The sequence below is a fragment of the Nanorana parkeri genome, unplaced genomic scaffold (genome assembly GCF_000935625.1).
Source record: "Nanorana parkeri isolate BGI_ZX_2015 unplaced genomic scaffold, ASM93562v1 scaffold748, whole genome shotgun sequence".
NCBI classification, from domain to species: Eukaryota; Metazoa; Chordata; class Amphibia; order Anura; family Dicroglossidae; genus Nanorana; species Nanorana parkeri.
The window spans coordinates 697,218-702,777 of NW_017307016.1; the positions used below are offsets into that span (position 1 = coordinate 697,218).

Genomic DNA, 5,560 nt, shown 5'->3' on the forward strand with positions numbered 1-5,560 from the left:
TACAGCTGCTGGGTGTAATTGCATGCATCCGCCTATAGGAGGACGCAACTGCACGCCGTTGGAAGCCAACTTGGTGCCCGCACTCAAATGCATACTATCTGCCTCCAAGTGCAGGCACATCTGCGCAGGTCCAGGTCGGCGTGTAGATGCGTGCAAATATGCCCCCCCATAGGGAGGTACAGACGGCTGCACACAATTATACACTACACCTCCCGGGAACAGGTCTCTGGACGCTGTATGGATGCGCACGCCCATGTGAATGAGCCCCTAAACATACCACCCCAAATCACACTACAACCAGGAACTATTTGGCCACAATTTGCATTTGAAGCATCTGTATCCAAATGTATTTATTTTTGTAGTTTTGTATAGAATAGGAAATGATTTCAATTCTTCTAAAGTTATTTTTTGGCTTTAGATAAAGAGAACCTGTCATGTGGGAATTATTTGGGCTACCACCGGGGTTCAGGAGCTTCTGGTTGGCTGACTGTAATAGCCAGGGCCGGATTTACTCCCTCTGCTCCCCCAAGGCCAGGTTCCTCAATGCACCGCTCTACATTTAATTCTACTTGCCCAAAGCAGGGCTACATGTAGAAAACAACTATCTGCCCCCTGCCCAGAACTGCATGTCCCGGGCATATCAGGAGACAGGAATCCCACACCCCTGCTGCCCCTCTACTCCCTGCTGCCCCAAGGCCGGGCCTTGGTTGGCCTTGTGGGAAATCCGGCCCTGGTCATAGTGACATCTGTCAGTCACCCTGTAGTGTGTGCCGATTGGTAGACGCGAGGAGCCATGGCGGTGGAGGGGGGCACCGGCGCTGCCTCGTGAGAATTTGTTCTTAGCTCTGGGCAGATCCTATTAGAGGATGATGAGGTGATGCGATTAGATGGTCACCCGGCGTGGCCTGAACACCCTGCCTCTATCACACAACGGACTCTATCACAAGATGTTCCCGCTATCTGCGGCATCACAAGTGTCATCTCTTATCAGATCCGCCAAATGGAGCCGAAATTCTGTCACACAGTTAACACGTGAAAAAGGTCACCTGGGTCTGTTTTATGGTTTTCTTAGAAACTTTCTTAGAAGAACTGAAACCGATAAAACTGACATCTGGCTTCTGGACCCCACCTAGCCATCACACACAATGGGGGGGATTTATCACAACTGGAGCAGACAAGATCTGGAGCAGCTGTACATGGCAACCAATCAGCTTCTCTCTTCAGTTTGTTCAATTAAGATTTAAAAATGAAAGAAGGCTGATTGGTTGCCGTGCACAGCTGCTGCAGATCTTGTCTGCTCCAGTTCTGAAAAATTCCCTTCGATGGATATATTTCCTTCCAGCGTGGACCCTCCACCAGCCACACAATGCCATGATTAGAAAATATTCATTCATTGACTTGCTGTAGACTTTTCATAGCTGATGGACTTCTTCTAATTGAGCCAGTTACAGCCATTTAAAGGGCCAGTCCACCTTGAACTGAGACCTGAGTGGACCCCGGCAGGCTCAGTCACACTATAATGGCTTACATTGCTGTAGGCTGCTGTGAGTAATTTTTAGCTCTGCATCCTCTAGTCTCAGTCCTCCTGCTGCAGTCTCTATTACACAAAATGAACTAACAAATGGCTTCAGCGGATGGGAGGAGCCGGGAACCCAAGGGCAGAGACCTACCTTCCAGAACCTCAAAGACCGCGGCCGATCTCCTCATATTTACCCAAAGCTGAATGCACAGATTGTGTTGGACCGACCCTATAACCGTCTCCTTTTGTCGGCCGGTCTATGCATGTCAGAGTTCAGGTCAAGCGATCAGACAGTTTATTGAATGTAAAAGTTAAAAAACCAAAGCAAACTGGTGTTTTCCAATACGACCTACACACCGCCAGAGGTCTCCCAGCGACCAATGGACCCCCCAACCCATTCCTCACCCATCAGACACCCTACATAAAGTTTCAACATGGCCGAGTTCACTAAACGTCAATGAGCAGCCAAATAATAATGGAGACCCCCTAAAAGTCACTTTCCAGCCACTGAATCTTAGGTGAGGGCTTCCTGAGCTCTCTGCATCTACGGAGCTGGTCAGGGCATGCTGGGCGTTGTAGTCCCAGGGCCGCCATAAGCCGGAGTCTCCCATAAATGGACATTTGTATGTAAAGGTTCTTACCGTGCTGCCGTCGGTGCCTTTTGGAGTAAAGAATTCTTTAATGTGTGCTCTGCCTGTCAGTTAAGAAAGGGAAGGAAGCTGGTTAAGCAACCCCCCTCCCCCCTTCTCAAAAACCACATTAACAGGAAGCTGAACTCCGCCGCTTCACCAGCGCAGGCTGTTCATCATGAGCATGCTTAGTACGGCCGCACAGGAGGGGGGTCTGGAGGGAGCAGCTAGAAAAGTCAAAAATATGAATGTATTCATTGGTTTGATGGTTCCCATGGTGTCGGAGACATTCGATTGTAAGCTCCTGTGTGGCAGAGACTGGTTTTAAAGGATATGTGAACCCCGTGTGTCAATGTATGTTATGTCAGGAGTCAATGTGCATTGCATCACGGCAGCCCAATAAGATGAATGGGCTCCTAACATACCAAAAATCAGATGTGATCCCTTATTTGGTAACACAACACACAACCATTGTGGCACGCTCCAACACAGGGGTGTTACGCTAGTGAATTGGGGTGCCATTCATAGTGAATACAACACACATTGCATGGGTCATAAATCTATGTTTTCAGTATGTTTGGCATCTTGCCTCACTGGATATAGTTGTCTTAAGCAAATCAATTTGTTTGTGTACATTTGTTACAAAGTTTCCTCCCCGGAGATCCTGCCAGTAGCTGCACTTCCTGTTGCAGGCTGATAGAGTTAGGACTGCCTTGTACTTGCAGCAGCAGCGTTGTCATTCTGCCGCACACACTCCTTCAGCTGTGTGCACGCCGCCTACAGACCTGACAGGCACCTCAGCAGCCAAATCTAAGGGCTCATTTACACGGGCGTGCAAATCCATAGCACATGCACGCCCATGCAGAGGCCTATTCTAAGGGGGACCGTGTGTAATTGCATGCAGCCACCTGTATATCCCTAAGGGAGAAGGCAGCTGCACGGGTATACATGCCGAGCCAAACCTGCACCTCTGTGTGGGTCCAGGTGCCCTGGATGTAGGGTCGCCACCTGTCCAGGATTCACCCGGACAGTCCGGGTTTTGAATGTTGTGTTCGGGTTTCATGGCAGCAGAAATCCGGACACAAGTTGTCAGGCAGACAGGGGCAACCAAAATTAAGATAGGGGCTACTGCCCCCCGCTGGAAATAGTCTCAACTGGGATATTTACATATGAATGGGTGGCACTTTTTACATATTAATAAGCCGCGACTCATTCTCCCCCAAAAAATGTCCGCGCGTCGCTAGAGTGTTTCGGGTTTCTTTTGAAGAAAATGTGGCAACCCTACCTGGATGCAGACAGTGTATGTGAAGTGTATGCACCCAGACCTGCACAGATGTGCAGGTTCGGATCTGCGTGTAATCACGTGAAGCTGCGTCCTCCCATAGGTATGTACAGGTGGCTGCACGCAATTACACGCAGCAGCTGTCCCTCCCGGGAGCAGGTCTTTGCATGGGCATGCCTGCAGTATGAATGTTGTGAATGACCAGTATTTGAACACGTGATCTGATCCAAACAAATGATATTGTGCCATGTAACACGCCACCGTGGAGCTTCAAAGAAGCAACTTTTCCTGCAAAAGTATTTTAATGGATCATTACCTTTCAGGGAGCGGAATGTCCGGGGGAGGGGATTATCTGACAACAATTCATTTGAAAAGGTGATTTGTAGTATGTTCATCTCACACTGAAATACCCAGAGGGCTCACTCTGATCTCACTGCAGTTACTATCTGTATCCCACACAGGAAGCTTGTGGCAATGTAGAGATATTCGCTGTGTAGCAACTTATGATGAGGAAGTTACCGAAATATAACAGAATGTGGAACACTGTAGCCCGACAATGCCACATCATAGGGTGTAGCTACAGGGGGTCCAACTGTCCCTGGGCCCAGGAAATCAGAGGACCCCCCAATCATTTATCAACCAGCAATGTCCCCACATCCCTGCAGTGCTGAATATTGTTCCTTTTCCAGGCACTTGGAAATGTGGATATCGGGAATTGTTACTTTGTTTCCTCTATGTATCATCATGGGCACAGCTTCAGACATTGGCTAGTGACGGGGGGGTCAAAGTTTGCTATGGACAGGACGGTGGCTAAGGCCTCGTTCACACCAGATGCAGTGCGTTCCAGCCCGATTATGGCCAGAATGCACTGCCTCGCATTGCAGCCAGCAGTCCATTGAAGTGAATGGCACCGTAGCCACGCCCTCCGGCCACAATACGATCGGCCGCACGGGATCGCAAGGCACATTATACCTGCGGTTCGGTCCGATCAAAATAGCGCTTGCAGCATTCTGATCGGAACGGACCGCAGGCATAATGTGCCTTGCGATCCCGTGCGGCCGATCGCATTGCGGCCGGAGGGCGTGGCTACGGTGCCATTAACTTCAATGGACTGCCACGCCCCCTCCTGCCCCACAAAAAAAGTGAGGCGGCCGCAATGCGAGGCAGTGCTTTCTGGACAGAATCGGGCTGGAACGCACTGCAACTGGTGTGAACGAGGCCTAAAAGTGTCCTCTAAACTAAAATCATCAATAAAATGAAAGACAAAAAAGACCCCAATTATAGAAACAGAAAAAGTGTTCGATTTGGCCAAAGAGCTGGCGATCAGAATTAAAGTACGCTTTCCCCATTTCCCTCAATCTCTCTCTATGTAGTTTGTCAGCTCTTCCAATGCACTGACCACCATGGCCGCTCTGTGCCCCTATTTGTATAGCGAGGGGCCTGAGCTTAACCAAAAGCCCCCTTATTAGCCCTTTTAAGCCTGCTGGCCATTGTTTGAAGGCCTTGCATTGCATTATAGTTTAATATATTCAGCACAGAACCGCAACCCCCAAACCCGCAGGATTCACCTCTAACCCAGTGGCGTTACAAGGATGGTGCGTCCTGTACCGGGAGACACCAACAGAGGGAGTGACAACACAATGACTGACAGTCATTTCGGTGTCTCCCCCTCTTAAAGGAGAACCATGGGGTCAGTGTTTTTCCCCATAGTTCTCCTTAGGGTTACGGGAGGACACAAACTAGCGTCCTCCCGTCACCCTAGGCTCAGTAGCTCGCGGTATACTGAGACGCCGCAGCCGGAGCGGATCCCGATGTAGATGACGGGATCCGCCCAGCTGCGTGAGTGACAGCTGGCTGTGCCTATCTAGAGGCAGAGCCAGCTGTACCCGCCCCCTCCCCAGTCCGTTCCGCCAGTCAGCGCTGGCAGATCGGAGAGGGGAATCCAGCCCCTCCCCCTGTCACGGCAGAGAGCTGTGACAGGATCGAGAGGTGAGCGAACCTGGTATGTGTTCGCTCACCTCCCGATCTACTGAGCCGACCTGTGACAGTCTCATTGTCACAGGTCGGCTAGAACTATGAGGTGAGTGGAAATCACCCCCCCCCCCCCCTCATTTTCCTTTTAATGTTGAG

At 50.2% G+C, this 5,560-nt stretch overlaps 1 protein-coding gene across 2 annotated transcripts in view; it reads right to left on the minus strand.

Moving 5' to 3' along the window:
- ARHGDIB (Rho GDP dissociation inhibitor beta) overlaps positions 1 to 2,219 on the minus strand; it is a 17,940-nt gene extending 15,721 nt beyond the window's left edge. For both annotated transcript variants that reach the window (XM_018564399.1, XM_018564400.1), the window contains exon 1: positions 2,161 to 2,219. The gene's annotated coding sequence lies outside the window, so the exon portion shown is untranslated. The remainder of the gene's footprint in view (positions 1 to 2,160) is intronic.
- Positions 2,220 to 5,560: the final 3,341 nt, after the last annotated feature.